We start from the raw sequence: 21,798 nt of genomic DNA on the forward strand, positions 1-21,798 counted from the left end.
CGTGGGCAGCATTTCTGGTGGGATAATGAAAAGTTTCAGGTGAAAATCTATTTTGAACCCCTTAATATAAACACATGTAAAAAAAGTATGCTAATCCAAGTTTATTAAATTCACAAAAACATGGCAAAAAAGATCTAAGTTTTGGTGTGCAGCCACATGATGGCCACTGTTGAAAAGATTACCCCCAACACTGTGTGCCATGGATAGACACTCCAGCTTGTGACAGTGCAACAAGCAAAAAAGGGCCAGAATTTTTTATTCTCAAGCAGGGGCCTATCCAAGCAAAGTAGGGGGCCTGCAGGGAGGGGCCAGGACGAAACCGGAACCCCTGGTGGGACATTTGACAGCAGCTCCCCCTCTTCATATACTCAAGCTCAGCCCATCCATAGGCGGCGAGTCGTGATTCCCTTGAAGACTCCAGCCGTATCCGGCGTCATGGCCACCATATCCTTGCCAACGCCACACCTCCCAGTTCCACCCAACAAAAACCCTGCAGCTTCCCAAGCAAGCCTTGTTATTGGTGAAACGACCGTTGATAGACAATGCCGTTGTTGGATTGGATGGCCAGGCAATGGTAGTCACAACATGAATCTTCCTGGCAATCAGCCTTGAAAGGCCCTAGCCTATGTATTAACACAATCCCCTTGTTCCAGGGGCCAGGGGTCATCGAGGGGAGTAACGCCACCTTTCAATGACCGGTCCCGGTCATTGAGGGGAGTAACACCACCCCTTGATGACGGACCGGTCATTGAGGGGAGTAACACCACCCCTCGATGACGGACCGGTCATCAAAGGGAGTAACACCACCCCTCAATGACGGACCGGTCATCGAAGGGAGTAACACCACCCCTCAATGACAAACCGGTCATTGAGGGGAGTAACACCACCTCTCAACGACCGGTCACGGTCATTGAGGTGATTAAAACATCTCTCAATGACCAGACCGGTCATCGAGGTGAACAACATCTCTCGATGACCAGACTGGTCATTGAGGTGAACAACATCTCTCGATGACCAGACCAGTCATTGAGGTGAATAACATCTCTCGATGGCCGGTGCGTGCCGGTCATCAAGCGGGCTCACCCCTCTCCGGTCATCGAGGGGAATTATGACCTGTCTATACTGGCCATTGAGGCAAGTAGCACCTCCCCTCGATGACTGGTACATACCGGACATCAAGGGGTGTAGCACCTCTTGATGACCGGCACACACCGCACATCGAGGGGTGTAACACTACACCCCGGCCATTGAGTGGGGTCTCCTATTGACTGGGGTGAGTAGGCCACTCGAAAGCCGGTCATTGGGTGGGATCTACCGCTTGATGGCTGGTTATTGAGCAGAGAGTGTACTCTACTCGGTGGCCGGCCATTGAGCGGAGAGTGTACTCTACTCGGTGGTCGGCCATTGAGTGGAGAGTGTACTCTACTCGGTGGTCGGCCATTGAGTGGAGTGTGTCCTCTGCTTGATTGCTGGCCATCGAGGAGAGAGTGTACTCCACTCAATGGTCGGCCACCAAGTGGGGTGTGTAATTCCCCTGATTGTTGGTCATCATGTGGAGTGCAAACCCCACTCAATGGCCGGGGTGCGACGGTGCTTTACCCCCATGATGACCGGCGCAGACCGGTCATTGAGAGGAGATGTTTTTCCCCGCAATGACCGGCAGGGACCGGTCATCAAGGTGTGTGTATGCCACTCCATGGCCCGTCATTGAGGTGGGGTGTGTACTCAACTCAATGGCCAGTGAGGACTTGAGTGCACCCCAATGCACTTCATTTGGTATTTACCAGCTGGAGTGCAAAGCCAAAATCCTTTGCTGAAAAGGTGGAGTGCTTGGGCTTGCACTCCATTTTTATTGGAGTGCATCTAGCTGCGCTCCCCTATTTTGTTAAATTTTGGAGTACCCAGTTGTGTACTCCAACAAACATGGAGTGCCCATCTGGAGACTCCATGTTTAAGGAGTACAAAATCAAGGCACTCCAGCTTTTTTGGAGTGCTGGCCCCCCAAAGCCAAAAAAGTGGAGTGCACAAAGTAAAAGTTTGGAGTGCATTTAGGCTCACCATAAATAAATTCAGCACATCATCAAAATTTAATTCAAAGTATTTCCACAAGAAAAAAACCTCTTCACTGTCAAAGAGAGTTAAAAACCAAAGGCAGGGAGCCATCTGGGTAGGGGACTATGCTTGCAGCGGCGAACCCGCCTTGGCCTCTAGTAATGATATATAAGCCAAAGTCATTGTGAGAATATGGAAAACTGAATTATATTTCTTAACTAAGTATAAATAACTTTAAAAGAGAAATACATGAATAACTTTAAAAGAGAAATACATGAAGTTCTTTTAACAGTTCTGTTTTTTAGAGTTTATAATATGATTACCTGAAGGCAGAAAGAATCTGCTAATTGATAACCCGTATTAAGTTTGACCTAGATGGAATGATGACTAAAATTTTACTGGTAATGACCAGCGATGTCTGTCAAAAGAAAAGGTTTCTTTTAGTTAGTTTTTTTGTTTGATCTTGTTTTTGTAAAGACAAAGTGAAGAGTCCTTTACTCAATGATCAATAGTCAGTTTGACAATATCTGAGTAAAAGCTTCTTCAGCTTTGTTTTGATTTTGATTGATTGGTCTTGATTGATGAGATTATTTGAGTAGCTAGACTAGAACTAATTTGATTTGAAAAGAAGAAGAAGTCAGTAAGAACTTCTTCTCCTAGTTTTGATTTGGATTTGGTTTTAATAACAAATGACTTACAAAGAAATTGTAGTGCGTTCGCTAAAGCTGTTTGATGTCGAGTTGCAATTTTGGGATTCATACTGAAAGAAAAGTTGAAGTTGTTAGTTCATCTCAATCAGCTGAGTTTTGAAATCTTGTTTGTCTGTTACTCATGAGGAGTATAGTGATCTGAGATCACTAAGGTTTTTTGTAATCAAAAGTGTTCCGTCATTATTTGGCACAACAGCACAGAGCTTCTTGTGACGAAGTTCATGCGGAAGACCTGTCACAAGTTTGATCATAAGAATAAATGAATATTCAATATGAAGATTTAGCAAGTTATGGTGTTCAAAGTTGGTTTGCATAATTTGATGCATGCATGAATCATAACATCATAAAATCTTTTTTGCAGGGGATATGACTGTCTGATTATGTAATACAGATTTTTCCTCGCCAAAATATTTTTATGATTTTATGATTTATGCATGCATAAAAATATGCAAATCAACTTTGAACACCATAAGTGTACTCAAAGTACTACTCACAATTGTTACTCCTCTTAAGAGGGATGACTGGATTCCAACAGTCATGATGAAATCTGCAAACAACAGTCAACCCTGGATTAACCCTTATCCAATGATGTGGTTGCTAGCTGGGTTAAGTGGAGGACTTCCCATCACTTTTGATGTCAGCCTTAGAGTCAACACAGTTGACCTAAAACTGCCTTTTATCTCTATTTTATACCTAAATGTGTTCATATCTTTTTAACCTTAATACATAATGTTTTTTTGACTTCATATTCTGATTTCTCATGAAATTTTGACCCTATTGATCACTGATCACATTCCAATATCTCTACTCCTTCCCTGAGTTATTGAGTTGTAGCGCGCATGCGCAGTTGTGACGTGTCAGCGCTACCAGGCGCGCCAAACCACATGTACATATGTAAATTACATAAAAAAACTGTGAAGTTTTTTGTAGTCAGGATCCCCCTTGCCTGAGGCGGATCTACAGACTTCAGCACACCAGAACCACACCCCAGATAACCCCAGGATCACCATCAAAGAGATTACCACGCTCCCAGTATACCTACCGTCACAGGCGCCTAGGATATTGATAGTAAGTAACCTCTTTCACTGAACCTTGTTTATCTCAGAGGCAAGGCTGAAACGCTGCGCTGCGCTACAAAAAAGCAGTCTTTCAGCGCAGCGCAGCGGTTCCCCGCTGCGCGGTCAGCCCAAAAAGCGGTAGTGCAGCGCCAGTCCCGCTGCGCTACCGCTGAAAATAGCGGGGTCCTGCTTTTTTCCCGACCCAAAAAGCGGTAGCGCAGCGGGCGGGGCCACTCCTTTCAGCGCCGCGCAGCGGCCACCAAAACAGCTGCGCTGCGCTTTTTTGGCTGGCAGCGGGGGAGCGCTACGCGGCCAGCTCAAAAAGCGGTAGCCCAGCGATGGTTCCGCTGCGCTACCGTTGAAAGTAGCGGGTCCCTGCTTCTTGCCAGACCCAAAAAGCGGTAGCGCAGCGGGCGGGGCCGCTACTTTCAGCGCAGCGCAGCGGCCACCAAAACCACTGCGCTTCACGCTGCGCAGCGCTTTCACCCTTGTCAGAGGTACAACTCTGTGTCTGCTTGATCTGCTCTTTTTTGCTGGCCTTTGTGTTATCCTTGATCACAGGGCTGTCCCTGCTTAACTTCATTCTTTTTCTGTGGTTTTTGCAAGAAACAAACCACATAGGTTTCCCTTTAAAGAACCTTGACTATCCAGAAGGAAGCTAAAAAATTGTGGCTGGATTAAACTTGTCTAATCCAGGATCCCTCCACGTTTCTTTGGTGAGAGGAGGCTGTAGCACTCTCTAGCACAGCTTGGCAGCACTCTTCTGAAGAGGTAGCATTGCCAGTGGACGTGCATTCCCACCAGAATAACCTTGAATATCTGCTTATCTTGAATCTGCTCAGTTTCTCTCTCTCTTTCTTTCTCTCTCTCTTATTTGTATTTTCTTTATCCAAAGAAATCCAAATATCCCCCTCTTCTTTCTTGTGTCCTGCTGTCACTATAGAGACTCAGGCTCACATTTGAACAGATCTGGAATTCCAGATTTTGCAGGGAAATCTGAAATCTGAAACCTGGAACTCTGGATCACTCCGGGGATCTTTGGGGACCTAGATTTCCCTGTGAAATCTGATATCTGGCAGCTCAGATCTGACTTTCCAGATTGACAGGAAGTCCACCAGTTGATCTCCACCAGCAGTGCTAAACTGTCTTGCCAAATATTTGAGTTTGGAAACTGGGTGACAGTTTTAGAAACCTGCACCAAGGCTAGAGCCACTGCTAATTAGAATTTAGGGCAGCAGCCAGCTTGCGGTTGTGAACAGTGAGGTTTTGATGTCAGGGAAGATGGAGGGAGTATTGGAAGAAAGGTTTGTGATACTTGCAAGGGTAAATTTGCACACAGGATTCACAGCAACCAAGAGGTGAATTCACAGATTTGATATGGGTTTGGCACCCCCAGTGGCGTTGCTAAAGTGGTTTGGGCTGCTATGTAGCAACCCGGTTTAGCACCCCCAGTGGAGATACTGGATGACTTCCCGTGGGCTAAAAAGCCAGATCTGTCAGGCCAGGTTAAACCTTACTGGCTGGTGAGAACTTGCTCTCAATCACTTTTCACCAGCAAGTAAGGTTTAGATCTGTGAAATTTTAGTCTGTACAGGAGGCGTAGATCCTACGGGAAGTCTTCCACTCTTGACCCACCTACAAAATTGTGGGTTATGTCAGGTTATGTCATAACTAATTATGTACTTACAGATACAATGTATGCACTCTTGTGTATTCTTATGTATTCCTTCATTCATTTCAAGATTTAGATAAATAAGGATAAATACATACATAAGCATACTGTTGTAGTATGCTACGTAATGTATTATTAAGTTGCATCCTACATGTCCGGGGTAAGTCATCTGTCATGACTTACCGTAGACATGGGACTTTCCCATGTTTCCTCAACTAGACAGCTTTCCTCTATTACATACATACTACATAATAGCATGTATATAGACCTTGTGTTTCCTCAGTTTTTGTATATTCTCATTCATTCTCATTGTTCACTTCTCTCAAAATACATATTCACATTGTCAGGCTCTATTAGGTTATGAGCATTTTCTCTTGCATATTATAAAGTTAGAAAGTTATACAGAGTCTTACAATTAGTTTTTTCCCAAAGAAATCATAGTTATAGTTTTGAGTTAGTGTTTTTTTTGTGTGTACAAGTGTTGTAGTGTCATAGTGTAAATCCTAGTGTGGATATTCCGTGTGTTGTGTTTATACCGTCTCAACGTTACTCAGTTTTATCTTGCCAAACCTTTTTCCTCTCACCTATATTCAACCGGTTTTCTCCCCGCATCATGGCTCCTGTTAACCAATCCCCGAGCTCCATCGCCACTCAATCTTCAAACGCGGCAGCGGCGGCTTCCAGCAGCAATGCGGCTGGCAAGCGGGTCGCGGTCAGCCATTCCTCAGACGATGATATCAATACCGTTGGGGCTCCTTGGGACGAAACGCGTCAACCAGGTCCCAGGGTCAACCTACCAGAGTATGAGGCTCTCCTTCCCCGACCGGACTTTGCGTATGCGTTGGACCCAAAGAACAAAGATCACATCATCAAACACGCATACCATCTGTTTCCTGACGCAAAGAAACTTGTACCTTCCGGCGCAAATTTTTGTACCTGGCTTACCAAGATGGAGGAGCTTGCCGATTTCGTGCTCAACTACCGCAATTATTACTACAAGGACTTCTCTCGTCATCCGGTTGACCACATTGCGCGCGTCATTTTTTGGATTGCCTTGTCTGACGAGATCAAAGAAGACATCAACCATACGGATTCATGTTACGCCATCATGATCTCCATTCGGCGATGATTTACAACATTCAGTCGCGCGGCACAAATCAACCGATGGGCTGCCTTGAGATCTATTGAATGTGATCAAGGGATTCCAGCTACAACTGTCGCAGCCACTTACCGTTGACAATTACTGGACCTTGAAGAGTCAGGTGCCTCTTTAACCCAGGATTTGATTTTCGGCATGATGCTTCAAGAATCTATTGCCCAAGGTTTGGCCTTATGGCAGGAATTTGACTACAGGGTCGATCAAGAGCTAGCCGCACGCCAACAAATCCCGCTGCTTTTTGTTGAAACAATTGATTTGTTGAATGATTGTCAAGAGAAATTCCGTGGTCGGGAAGCAGCTCATTGGGTTTTGGTACCCCCTTTGACTTTTGAGGCTGAACCAAATCCTACGGTGTTTTCGCAGCAATTCTATAGAGAGTCACCCGGATAATGTCTACACTATGGCCACTCATCCTGCAAAGTTCAAGAATTCGCCTTCTCAAGTCAGGCACTGCTTTTGCTGTGGTTCCAGCAGCCACCTGATTGGTACCTGCACTGTTCCCCCAGAATCAGCTCAGAAGCCCTCACTGGCCAATCATCCGGCTCAGAACTGTTTGCAAACGCCTCAATACCAGGCTTACTATCCAATCCTAGCTCCGCCGGTCCCCAGTTACGGTTTCCAACAATTCTATCAACCAACAGTTCATACTGGTAATAGCCTGGCAAACCCTGGTCGTCCCGCTGATAATTATCAGCCTGTTTACCCACAAGGTTATCAACCCCGGCCTGCAGCTCGTGAAGCTTTGGCAGAGGTTCCCTCTGATGTGCCTCAAATGTTTGTTATGCAGCCGGCACCGCAAATGTATGCCATGCCTCAAGATGCACCTGCAATGTTCAACATGCAGCCCGCCCCCCAGATGTACGCAATGCCTCAAGACGCGCCCACAACAAACAACATGAAACCGTCTGCTCAAATGTTTGAGATGGATTTCAATGTTGGTTTGGCTCAGCCTTTGTTTGGCAATTTGTCTTTCTCTGCTGCATCCCCGGCTCCTTATGCAGACAGTCCTGCAATTTTTGACACTGGAGCAACTCATCACCTGACCGGTGACAGGTTAGCCCTCACAAACTTCACGTTGTGGAACTACTCAAGGGGGAGAATAGAGCTTGGAAGGGAAATGGATAGCAACACTAGTACTAATGTAAGCTATGCAAGGGTGCTGATGAGGCTGCCTTCCTGACTAATGCTGAGGGGATGAGAGTAACACTAAGAAAAAGAAGAAAAAGGTGTGGCTGATTTCTGCTTGATCTTAGGAGCTAGTACTATGAGCTTTAACTACTGACTACTGAGGGTAAGAGAGTTGGAGGAGTGATGAGAGTGGGCACTTATAATTTCTGTATCTAAAATTATCTATAAATTCTGCATAAGGTACAAGTGAGGGGGGAAAGACAGTTCTTATATGAAGGAAGGATGAGCACAGACAATAAGGAGTTCTGGCTATGAGAATGAAGGTTGTACAAATGAGGAAGAGTGATGTGAACATAGTAACAGTATGTAATGATGAGCAATGCTGAAAGGGGAATGCTGGTTATGGGAATAAAAGAATGTACTAATGGGGAAGAGTGATGAGAACATAGTAACTACTTGTAATGATGAGCACTACTGAAAGAGGTAAGCACAGATCCAATGATGTAATGTGTACAATAGGCATAGTACATAATGAGAAATGTATGTAAAGGGTTTGGTATGTGAGAATAAATATGTAAAAGGAATTTACTGTAATGATTCAAGTAGGTTACTAATGAAATGAGTATTGTAACTAATGAAGAATGTAGGTTGTCTGTAAGTCTTATATCCTTTATAACTACTGAACCATTGAAGATAAGGGGGTACTATGTATGAGTGACTATAGGTAAAATTTGGCGTAGAATCTGAATATGCAATAATAATGAGGTATTTGTGAATGGCTATGGGGAAATGGGCAATGTAATGATGAATATATGTAAAGAAAAGCAATAAAAATACTACTTATGGTTTGGAATGGAGCACCACATCCTCCCCCAACTTATTGTCTGTCCCCAGGCAATGCACCAAAGAGAAGAGTGATCCAGAAAGAGTTGAAGAATGTTGAATCCAAGAGTCCAAAGTCCAAAATTCAGTGTTCTTCCTCCAAAAGGTGAAATCCAAAGTCCTGAGTAGCAGTCCAAATCCAGAGTCCAGTGTCCAAAGCCAAAATAGAATCCAAGTATAATCCAAGTCCAGTATATCTGAGTCCAAGGTATCCAAGTCCAATCCAAAGTCCAATAGTCCTATGTATCCAGAGTATCCATAGTCCAGTATCCAATCCAAAGAGTCCAGTATCCAAAAGAAGGTCCAATTATCAATGAGGGGTGAATGTTTAAGAAGATCTAACTCTGCTGAAGGCAATATCCTTGAGACAGACACATATAAGACTAATTTCCACTCTGAAGAATACAATAATTTTCCTGCCTAACTGAGGCCAATGGAAGAATGCAATGATTGATGATGAATGATGGGGTTGATAATTGTAGTTTCTGAAGGTTGTGAATGATTTGGGGTTGAATGGCTGAATTTCTGAGTATCTGAGTATATAATGTAGAGTTCTGTGAAGAGAATTTGAAGTCCAGGGAGGCTGATAAGCTGTCCAAAGAATATTCTTGCTCAAGTTGGGTGGCTTCTGAGCTGCAATGTGTTGGAAGAAATTGATTATAATGGTGAATGAATGAAAGGTTGGTTTGTTGGCTGAAGAATTCCTAGAATACAGGGTGAAGATGATGAAGAAATTCCAATATTGAGGTGGTTGGATGTCCAGTAATTGCTATGGGATGGTAAGGAATCCTGATTGATTATTGGATTTCTTCATGGAGTAGTTCTTCAGTTCCGGGGTTCCATGAATGATTGATAATTGTCAATGAGGAATGAATGAATGATTTCTTCTTTTCTTTCTGATGATGGAGGGGAAAAAATCCCTCATATCCTCCCAGGAGGAATCATTGATAATGGTCTTTTATTTCAACATTTCTACGAAAAAAAAGCCTTGAATTTTGTCCAGATGAGGAATGGAACCTGGGTCCATGCGCGTGTGCTGTTGCAAGAGGGGTCCTGATGTCTGAGCAGGGGCTCCGTGCAGGAGGCGCGCATGCGGACTGACGAAAAGAAAAGTAGGAAATGGTCGACCTGTATCTTCGGAACGGCTCGATGAAATTTCTTGAAACCGAGTTCATTCGAAAGATACGATTCTCTAGATTAAAATGGTATATACTAATTATTTTTAAGGGTTGAGTATCAATTGTGTAGGGCCGGTTAAAGATCCAAGCGAGATCCGCGGGTGCGCGTAGTAGTAACACCGCGTCAATATAAGGCAAATTGTTTTCGGATATAACTCAGCTTTCAGTCGATGGAATTGTCTAATTCCGGATTCGTTTCAAAGAACGGAAAGAGAAGATGAATTAAGGATTACGGTATATTTAGAATTAATTCGACCGATAGGTCGCCGTGAACACTGAATGAAAGTTGTGAATGAGCCCGTGGAAACACTAGGGTGACTTTGAGCGCGTATAATTCCGAAACCGCTCGATAGAATCAGCTGAAACCGAGTTCAAACGAAAGGTGAGATCGGGAAGATGAAAACTGGAAAGATTAATGTTAATTTTGAGGTCGGCCGAATCGTTATTGGAATGGTTCAAAGTTTCATTATGATTTCCGCGGTTTCCGCCGCAAGGGAGTTGAAATTAAAGGAATACATAATGAAATAAGCCCAAGGTACCGCCGAGAAACTGTCCAAATGGACTCCTGAAGCTGGCCATTTGACTGAAAAAGACTTTAGGAATAATGAATGACGTGTAGGCGATCCAAAAGTGATCCAAGGATTAATTAAACTGGGTCAAACACCAGAGTCAATAATAAAGAAATGAAAGAAAAACCGCGCCAAATGCTTCTGAAATGTGAAGGCGTCCATAGTGACGTCATAGAATGAAGAGGAGAACGTAAATATAAGGCCCTGGTCATCGGCCAACGGAAAGTTCCGTTATCCATCATTATCCGTAATGTTATTCTTCAACGCCTCCTCCCCGCCATCGTTGTCTCAAGAAAACCTTAGTACTCCTGTGAATCACCCGTCAGATACCTCCGTCTTGTCATCGCATCTAGACAAAGAGGCCGCCATTAGACCGTGTAAGGACTGGAAGTCCTTCACTGAGAGGATCAGTGGAGCGGAGGGCCAAAGGCCTGAAGTTCTATGAAAAGAGTGTGATTTCAAAAGAATGAATGAGAAAGGGAAACCTAGGTGAAGACCAGCTTGAGGAAAAAAGGAGAGAGGAGTCCTTCAAACGGGAGTACAAGATATATCGGGCAACAATATCATGTATAAGCATAAGTACATATGTGTCTAATGAGTTCAGTTTGAGTAAGTGTGAAACCTGAGTGAAACTCTTACAGTCTCCCCTCCTATAAAAAAGGAAAAGAAATAAAAAAATTAAAAACAAGTTCAATGAGATAGAGAATTGAGTAGATTTCAGGAGGTAAGAGAGGAGGAAAGGAGGGGGAGGAAGGATTGAGGCTGATGTGGGTGAAATTCAAGTGAGGAAGAGGGAAGTTTTGAGACTTTTGTTGAGACATGGAGAGGAGGAATGGGAAGAAGTTTGAGGGGGGGTGAGAGTTGAGGATGACAGTGTTGATTGGGAGTTTGGAATCTGGGAAGTTGATGTTGGTTGGGACTAGGAGATGAGTTTGGATAACTGCCAATAAGGCCCGTCAGTTCGATAAGTTTGAAGTGCAAAAGTTAGTTCGTAATGGCAACGGTGGCCAAGTCAGTCGGAAAATTCCAAGCGGAAGCGTTCGTAATGGCAACAGTGGCCAAGTCAGTCAGAAGGAGTCCAAGCGGAAAAGTCAGTTCATAATGGCAACGGCGGCCAAGTCAGTCGGAAGATCCAAGCGGAAAGGTTGAGATGGGTTGCAAGTTGATGGAGGTTGGCGCAGGAAAGATGGTGTGTGGGGAGGAAGGGAGTCAGGAAGTTGTTGGCAGGTTGAGAGAGTCGTTGGGGAGTCGAGGGAGTCTTTGGAGGGTCTAGGGAATCGTTGGGATGGGTAGGAAGTCGTCGGGAGGCTGGGGGAGTCTTCGGGAGACTGGGGGAGTCTTCGGGAGACTGGGGGAGTCTTCGGGAGGCTGGGGAAGTCTTCAGGAGGCTGGGGAAGTCTTTGGGAGGCTGGGGAAGTCTTCAGGAGGCTGGGGAAGTCTTTGGGAGGCTGGGGAAGTCTTTGGGAGGCTGGGGAAGTCTTTGGGAGGCTGGGGAAGTCTTCGGGAGATTGGGGAAGTCTTCGGGGCAGTAGAGAGGTCGGAGGGGCAGTAGAGAGGTCGGAGGGGCAGTAGAGAGGTCGGAGGGGCAGTAGAGAGGTCGGAGGGGCAGTAGAGAGGTCGGAGGGGCAGTAGAGAGGTCGGAGGGGCAGTAGAGAGGTCGGAGGGGCAGTAAAGAGGTCGGCGGGCAGGAGAGTCATCAGCGGGGAAGGAGAGTCATCGGCGGGGAAGGAAACTTGTCAGCAGAGTAGAGAGCTCGTCGGCAGCGTGGGGAGGGTAGTCAGTCTTTGAGACCGCCAGACGAGTCTTCAGGGACGCCCAGGAGGTCTTCGGGGCGGCTAGGAGGTCTTCGGAAGGTTAGGAAGGTCGCCGGGAGGTCAGGGAGGCCTTCGGAAGGGCGGGGAGTTGTTGGAAGGTCAGGGAGCCCTCGGGGAGGCCTGAGAAATCGTCGGGTAGGGTGGTCAGGCAGGCAGGTTGGGTCAGCAGCGAGGGGTTGAGCCGGCCAGAGAGGTGACGAGTATGGTAGCGGTGCGGACGGTAACAAAAGGAAAAGACGACGGGACCGGAAAGGTCGCCGGGCGGCCAGCAAGTTCTGTGGTAGGCCAAGGATGCCGTCGGGAATGTCAGGCATCATGAGAAAGGCTGTCTGAGGGGCAGTGAGGTTGTAGGTGGGGTGTTGAGGTCGTCGGCGGTGCAGGGAGGTTTTTTTTTGATGGGGCAGGCGAGCCGCGAGGGAGGTGAAGGCATCTTAAAATACGGCAGCAGGGCTTGACAGTCGTCTGCAGTCCAGGGACGTCGTCAGCAGCTCAGAAAAATCACCAGCAGTCGCAGGAGTCGTCCAGGAGGCCAGAAACTTCTTTGGGAGGCAGGAGGGTCGTCGAGGGGGGTAGGAAGTCGTCGGAGCGGCTAGCAAAATGTCCGAGAGGTCAAGGGCTTGTCGGGGACCGTTGAGGTGGTCGAGAATCCGGTTGGGGCGGCAGCAAACGGTACAGGCGGAGGACGGGGGGGTTGACAACTGTTTGTCATCGGACCTTCAGGACCACAGAGGTGCAGGCGTGGCAGGGAACGGCAAAGAACGGGGGGGCGGCAGCCTTCAGACGTTGATCCTGGTCGTTCCGGGCGTTAGATCCAAGCGAGAAGAGAGTGGGGCAAGCGAGGAGGGGGCTGGCGTCGGTCGGATTGTCCGGTCCTTCGTATCTGGGAGGAGGAGGAGAGGGCCTTCGGCTGCTCAGAAAAGTCACCGGAAGAAAGAAAAAAAAAAAAAGTTGGCCAAGCAAAGACGAGTTCGGGCAACCAGGAGCCAAGTCCATTCAAGTCAGAGAGTATCAGCGCCTGAAGGTCGAGTCCGAAGCAGTCCGAAGCTGGACTAGAGCCAAGTCGATGAGGTGGAAAGAGACCGTTGAAAGAGAAAAAAAATCTTAGCATAGAAAAAAAAAGTGTAAGGACTGGAAGTCCTTCACTGAGAGGATCAGTGGAGCGGAGGGCCAAAGGCCTGAAGTTCTATGAAAAGAGTGTGATTTCAAAAGAATGAATGAGAAAGGGAAACCTAGGTGAAGACCAGCTTGAGGAAAAAAGGAGAGAGGAGTCCTTCAAACGGGAGTACAAGATATATCGGGCAACAATATCATGTATAAGCATAAGTACATATGTGTCTAATGAGTTCAGTTTGAGTAAGTGTGAAACCTGAGTGAAACTCTTACAGACCGTCTTATGAAATACCGTTCTCTATTCAAAGAGCGCACTCGTTCGTCGACAACGTCCACGCGTACAACGCCGGCACGCAGGATAGCTTCAAGCCCGAAGAGGTCGATGCCTTGCGCCATTACATCCAACAAGGACTCCTTTCCTTTGCTCGAGAGGACCTGGACGACCCGGTTGCCGCACGAAACGCACGCCTTAGGTTGTATAGCCGGTTCCACGACGCTTTTGCACATGTATGTCGAATTGATTCTGTATGTATATGAAGAGAATTTTTAGAGAGAGAGAGTTGATTACAATACTAATATTTTTTTTTTTATTCCTGTTTTTATTTTGATTTTTAGATGGATACTCATTCCATCATAGAGGCCATGGTTGAGGAAACTGAGGAGAGGAATGCCCTGGAGCTATTAAGGATGAGGGACCAAGTGGAAGAGGAAGAAGATGGTTGGAGGGTAGAAGCAGAAATGGAGAGGATAAGAGCTGAAGGTAAGTTCTAATATATTCTATTTTTATTCTTTATTGAGGATTTTTACTAATGTTATGCTTTAATTTTATTTTTATGTCTTTTGATTTTTATTTTTAGATAAGGAGAAGGGAAAAGAGAAGGAGAAGGAGAAAGAGGAAAGTGAAATGGAAGAGGGTGATGTAATGATAAAAGAAGAAGAGGTGAGCTTTTGATTTTATATTTAGTTATTTTATTTGAGATTTGTTTGAACCTGATTTGTATTGATTTATTTCTGATTTGTTTATAGATTTTATTTTATTTTGTTTTTATGTTATTGTGTAAGAAGATGAGAAAGAGAAAAGAGAAGAGAAATGCATTGATTATTCCTTGTTTATTGTTTTCACCTGGAGTGGTATTCCTTGACATGAGTTGCAGCAAACCTTCTGGCCAATTCTGTGCCATCCAATTCTTCCAAGATGTAAGATCCTCCTGGGTTTTGAGCTTTGATTCTGTAAGGACCATTCCATTTATTTTCAAAGAGCTTGCCAAATTGAGAGTCCAGAGATTTGTTATACACTACTACTAATTGACCTTTCTTTAGTGGCTGCCTTGATGTTTTCTTTTTGTTCCAATAATCCACAGAGTTTTTCCTGGAATCCATGAGCTGCTGGTGTGCTTGCTGCAAGATGGTATCACTGTTTTCAAGCTGCTGAGTCCTAGCCAATAAAAGATCCTGAGTTGATTCTACCTTTGACCAATCCACTCCAAAGAAGGTTTCCAATTCTAAATCAATGGGTAAGATGGGGGGCTGTCCAAGAACTAGCTCATAAGGTGAGTAACCAGTTGATCTCTTGGTGGAAATTCTGTCTGCAAATAAAACTAAAGGCAAATAATTCCTCCACTTCTTGCCTTCTTTTCCACAGAGCTTGACCAAGGTATCCTTAATTGCCTGATGTCCTCTTTCTACCATACCATTTGCTTCAGGATAATAAGGGGTGGTGACTTTGATGTTGATTCCGGATTCCAGAAGGGATTTTTGAAATTGTTGTCCAAATTCAGAGCCTCCATCCACTGTGACTGACCAAGGGGCTCCATATCTGTAAATCCAGTTGTCCAAGAACCACTGAGAGATTTTCTTTGCCTGAATCTTTTCTAGTCCAACTGCCTCTACCCATCCAGAAAGGTCATCTCTTACAATTACCAGGTACTTCCATTTGCCAGCTTTGATGTGAACTGTATCCAAACTGACTCTTCCAAAGATGGTTGCTGCTCCTGTAGGTTTCCTGGGTTCCATTGGCAATTTTGAACTCCTCTTCTGGCAAGCTTCACAAGACTGGACCCACTTGGTAACACCTCTCTTGAGACCTGGCCACCAAAATCTGAGTTTAATTCTTCTGTAGGTTTCAGCAATACCTCTGTGGCCTAAGGATTCATGAAGGGAATTGAGGATGGATTTCTGAGCTGAAGGAGAGGTGACTACTATCTGGGAGAATGGTTTGTTGATCCTGTGCAAGACTCCATTGGAAAGGAAAAAGTTGGCTGATTTGTGCAAAATTTGCTTGAATTCCAGGCTGCTGCATCCTAGAGGTTTGTTCATGGTTGAAAGGTATTCCTGGAGATGCTTCCAAATTCCTTGCTGCAAGTTACTTGCCCCCTCCCCCAACTGAGCTGATGTCCCCAGAAGCAGGCCAAAAGAAGAATGTTTAGTTCCAAATCCAGGGTGAGGTTTGATCCAGGTTTCATCTTCATCAAAGCTAGGACAATCATCTTCATCAGAATCAGGGGGTCTTCTTGAAAGTCCATCAGGTAAGGTGAAAGTTTTTCCAGGAGTGTGAACAAGGTCATAGGAGAATAACTGAATAAATCCAATCCATCTGTTCATAGGGGCATTGGGAAGTGAAGGGTTGTTGATCATTCCAATAAGGCACTGGGCATCCACTCTGAGTTGAAAATGTTGACCCCACAGTTTGGTTTGAAGTTTCTTGAGGATCTTGGCAACACCACAGAGTTCTAATTTGGATTGTGAGTACTTTGATTCCCTGGGTGAAAAGACTACTGACTCATATAACACAGGCCTATCCAATCCATCAGAATCCTGTTGAGTAAGAACAGCACCTGCAGCAATAACACTGGAGTCCACTGAGAGTTTGATTAAGCCAGCATCAGGTCCATAGTCCAATTTCTTTAGGGTGATATCAGTTCCAACAATCCTTTTAAGGTCCTCAAAGGCATCCTGGCAATCTTCAGTCCAATCCCAAGAGGAGTCCTTCCTGGTGAGTCTTCTGAGTGGAGCAGTAATGGTTGAGTAATTTTTAATGAACATTCTAACATATACACAGATACCTAGGAATCCTCTGACATCTGAAGGAGTGGTGGGAGTTGGCCAGGTTTCAATTTTGTTGAGCTTCTTGATGGATATCCTTCTGCCTTCCTTACAAACCACATGGCCAACCAGATCCAGAGCAGGTACACAGCAAGCAAATTTCTTCCCAGAGATGGTGAGTCCAGCTTCTTCAATCCTGAAAAGAATCCTTTCCAGAGTAATGGCATATTCATAGATAAATCTTCTGATCTGGGGGTTGTCCTTTAGAGTTTCTTCATTGTAGTCAGAGGTTGGTCCCTTTATACCTCCATCATCCACAAAGATTCCCATATGTTGAGGTAATTCATCCTGGAGTATCCACATCATTTGGGCCTGGTAAACTGCAACTGAATTGGTGGCTCCTTGGGGTAATCTGGTAAGTTGAAATCTTCCAAGGGGTGTTTCAAAGGTGGTCAAAGGTCTGGATTCTGGAGCTAATTCTCTTTCATCATATCCTCCCATAATATCACCTAGTCCATAGCAAGCCCTTCCAGTGAATGATTCAATGAGTTCCTCTGTCTTTAGTGGTAGTCCAGCGTCCTTAATGGTGACTTTGTTGAGTTTCTGAAGGTCATGTACAATTCTGAGCTTACCATCCTGCTTCTTTACACAAAATATAGGGCTGGAATAACTGGAAAAGGATTGTTCATAGAGGCCAGTGCTGAGTCTTTCTCTTACCAATTCTATAACCTGGTCTTTGATGGGTGCAGGGATTGGAATTGGTTTCTGTTGCCAAGGTTCATGGGGAATGACTGGAATGATATAAGGCTGTCCATAGGTGTGTTTAAGAAGGCCTCTTTCTGTTTCTACAAAATCCAAAGCACCTTGTCTAATCACAATTACCCATACCAGCAGGAGATATTCTTGAGAAGAAAGCCATCCAGGAGGTCCAAAATTGATGAGGTCCAGCCTTTCTTGAGTAATCTTGGAGGTAGGAGTGAATGGTGGAGGAAAAGGGCTTAAAGGAGTGAGGTAAGGATCTCTTGAGAGTGGTGGCCTTGATAATGGGGGATTGAGAGATAATGGCATTGGTTGGTTTACTGGTTTTATTTTTTTTAGAGTTGATTTATACTTTGCTGAATGAGTGACTACAGTTTGTTGCTTTTGGTTGTTTTCCAGGGTTGCAGTTGTAAGGGAAGGGAACTGAAAACCTGGTCTCAATCTAAAAAATTTACCAGTCCAGAATTGGAAGGTATGCTGGTTTCCCACTTCTGATTACTGGGGAGTATGATTGGAACCAAAAAAGTCTGACCAGCTGAATCCATGATTGAAAGTGCTTCTCCTCTGGCTCCATTGTAGTTGATGTTAGCTGAGACATCCATCAAGAAAGGCTTTCCAATAATCATCTGAACTGGTCCTTTGGCTACCCAGAAATGAACTGTCCTGACTACTTTCCCAATGGTTACCTCCACATCTTCAGCAATTCCAGGTATATCAGTAAGGTGACCTCCAATTCCTTTGAGCTTCATAGATTTAGCAGTGAGTACTAATCCAAGTTTATGTGCAAGAGTTTCAGGAATAATGTTGACCATAGAGCCAGTATCCAAGAGTGCTTGATGTTTCTCTCCTCCAATAGTGATGGTGATGTATCCAAGGGGGCAGGAGTAGTGAGTAGTGGGTTGCTCCTGTGCTGGTTCTTCTCCATCCTCCATGTCTGTGAAGCTTGCTGATTTGACACCATCCAATGGGACCCTTCTGTTGGTTATCTTCTTCCTGATACAGTCAGTAACTCCTGGTGATATAGCAAAGATTTCTCCAAAGGCCAACTCCATCTTTCCTGCAGTCAACATCCTACTAGCCACTTCCTCCTCAATTCCTGGGTACTCCTTGGCCAAAGTCTTTTCCAAATAGGTCTTCTTAACTGGTTTGTCCTTAGGTGCAATGGTTGAATCCTTGTCCTTATCCTGGAATCTGACTTGAGGGGAGCCTTTTGAAGTAGGGGATTTGGAAGCACTAGGAGTAGGGGGCTGTGTCATGTGAAGTAATTCCTCTGTATCCATGTCCATTAGGTCCTGTTTCTCCTTCCTGATCCTTTTGTCTGACTTAGCTGGTTCCTCCTCATCCTGATCCTTAGAGTTGTTTCTGGTCCTCTTTCCAAGGTCTGCTTCATAACTGTGGGTTTGATAATAGGCTGGGTCCTCCTCTAGTTGGCCAAAAGAAGATGTGAGCTTAGTTTTAGAGTACTCTTCCACTGGGGTTCTGATTGGTCTGCTTGGAATCCAAGGAATAACTGATTTGTCTGGAAGTCTGTAATCTCTGCCATCCTTGATAACAGCACCACTAGACATGTCCTGGGCAAGTTGAGAGCAGCTGTTGGTTCCATGGGTTTCCTGATGACAATAATAGCATTTGAATGGCCAGGTCCTAGCAGGTTTGTCCATGTGGGGAGGTAGTCCTTTGCCAGCAGTGAGGGATGCAAGTTGTTTGGTAAGGAGTTCCACTTGTTTGTCCAGAGAAATAGAAGCAGTAGGAGCAGTTCCCTGAGTAGCAGGTGTGGGTTTGAAGGTCCTAGGTGAGTTGTCCAAAGTGAATTTCTCTTCTGCCCTCCATTCAGTCCTTCTGTTGACCACTGATCTTGAGTAAACTTCCTGGTGAATGTAGGTAAGAAGAGTTTCAGTGTCTGGCAAGATATCACCTCCATCCTTTGAGGCTAGCATTTGATTGTCCCTCATCAAGCTCCTAGTAACTCTTTGATCCAGATCCTTGTGAAGAGTTTCCAAAAGAATGTGTCTGAATTCCTCCAGGCTGGTACTGTACCCCATTCTTACCAAGTAGTGAGTGATGGTTTCAAACTTGTTTCTGAATGTGTTGAAGGTTTCCAAGGTGCTGATTCCTCCATCCTGGGCAGATTTGTAGACTAGTTTCCTGAGATCCTCCCTGGTATATATGACCAATGGCTGAGAAGTTCCAAACCTGGTGAGTAGCTGTTTCTTCAGGGTTTCCCAATCCAAGTTTTCATGGCCTGACATGTCTTCCACTTCATCCTTAAGGTCCAACCCTTTGATAAAAGCAATGATTTGTCCAGCCAGTTCCTTAGAGTTAGCACCATCATCTCTTCCAGCACTTTCATACCTTCTAATGAACTTCTCCACAGGCATGTTGGTTCCATCAAAGAAGAGCTCTTTGTCCATGGGTTTGATCTTTACTCCTCTGCTGACAGGATCCTCATACCTAGGCATAGCTGGTTCCCTATTTAAAAAGTGAGTGTTGGACCTGGTAGAGTGTGTTGAGTCATCCCTTTGGCGCTGGAACCTGGGAAAGCGGGGTGGTGGTGCATTTAAATCTTCTGAATCTTCTGAAAGCTGATTGGTATCTCTATATCCTGTGTATCTAGGGATACTGGAAGTCTGAGGTCCAGGTGGAGGTCTGTAAGAACTGGAGTTGACTTGTGGAGTAGAAGAACCCTGGGGATCTGGAGCATTGGAAGAAGGTTGATAACCTGGATCATTGGGAGGAACTTGAGTCTGACCAGTGTTGGAAGTGGTGGAGTCCTGAACTGCAGCATTACTGGATGGATCCACTGGAGGGTAAAGACTGGGAGCAACATTGGTGTTGGGAGATCCTTGGGCAGACATGATTGAAGCAGATAAGTTGACTCTAAATCTGAAGGGTGTTGAAGGTTGATAGTGGAGATGCTGATAGTGTTACTGTTGGTTGAAGTTGATTCTAAAAGCAGGGAGTTGATTTGTAAAGAAAGGAGTATGAGGAGTGTAGGTGAAGTAGTATGTAGCTGATGGTAAGAGTGTTACTAGAGCTGAAGATATCTGAAGTATAGAAAAGCCACTGTTGGGACACCACTTGTGGAACTACTCAAGGGGGAGAATAGAGCTTGGAAGTGAAATGGATAGCAACACTAGTACTAATGTAAGCTATGCAAGGGTGCTGATGAGGCTGCCTTCCTGACTAATGCTGAGGGGATGAGAGTAACACTAAGAAAAAGAAGAAAAAGGTGTGGCTGATTTCTGCTTGATCTTAGGAGCTAGTACTATGAGCTTTAACTACTGACTACTGAGGGTAAGAGAGTTGGAGGAGTGATGAGGGTGGGCACTTATAATTTCTGTATCTAAAATTATCTATAAATTCTGCATAAGGTACAAGTGAGGGGGGAAAGACAGTTCTTATATGAAGGAAGGATGAGCACAGACAATAAGGAGTTCTGGCTATGAGAATGAAGGTTGTACAAATGAGGAAGAGTGATGTGAACATAGTAACAGTATGTAATGATGAGCAATGCTGAAAGGGGAATGCTGGTTATGGGAATAAAAGAATGTACTAATGGGGAAGAGTGATGAGAACATAGTAACAACTTGTAATGATGAGCACTACTGAAAGAGGTAAGCACAGATCCAATGATGTAATGTGTACAATAGGCATAGTACATAATGAGAAATGTATGTAAAGGGTTTAGTATGTGAGAATAAATATGTAAAAGGAATTTACTGTAATGATTCAAGTAGTTTACTAATAAAATGAGTATTGTAACTAATGAAGAATGTAGGTTGTCTGTAAGTCTTATATCCTTTATAACTACTGGACCATTGAAGATAAGGGGGTACTATGTATGAGTGACTATAGGTAAAATTTGGCGTAGAATCTGAATATGCAATAATAATGAGGTATTTGTGAATGGTTATGGGGAAATGGGCAATGTAATGATGAATATATGTAAAGAAAAGCAGTAAAAATACTACTTATGGTTTGGAATGGAGCACCACAACGTTACTTAGTAAACCTATCCCCCTCCGTGTAGCCACTAATGGCCCCCCTTGTTTCATTACAGCAAAGGGAACGCTAACTTTTCCGGGGGCAAGTTCAACCCCTACACTGATTCATGAAGTTCTGTACTGCCCTCATGCAGCGCACACGCTCATTTCACCGGCAGTGTTTTGATTGGCTGGATTTTCCCTCTCTTTTCAAGCTGACTCCTTTTACATATCTCATGTTTGCCACTTCTGGACTCGCTCAACCCTCAACCCCATTTCTAGGAAATGGGATCTCCCGGCTCCGTTACACTCTTTTGTTTCTTCTCATTCTTCTATGTCTCCTTCCTCCGTTGTTCCTGCGACCAGCGCTATTGTGTCTCGTCCAAATCCTGTCGCTACTCAAACTGTCACTCATTTTCCGCCCATTGTTATGCCTTCTCTGTCTGTCGCACCGCCTTTCTCTCAGCAATATTGTCCTGTTTTGTCGGCTGTATCACCTGTTGAAGTATCTGCTGTAACCGTGAAGAAAGAATTTGTTCCCTTCAAATATTCTGTCCCTGTTGCAACCTCTCGACCTTTTGAAATGCCACATTTAACTGCGGATGAATCTCTGCTCCTTCACGTCCATAGACATTTTAGACACGCAAGTCTCAGGACTATCTGGCGAATGATGATGCTCGGT

This window comes from Puccinia triticina, chromosome 12A (genome assembly GCF_026914185.1).
Source record: "Puccinia triticina chromosome 12A, complete sequence".
Taxonomy (NCBI): domain Eukaryota; kingdom Fungi; phylum Basidiomycota; class Pucciniomycetes; order Pucciniales; family Pucciniaceae; genus Puccinia; species Puccinia triticina.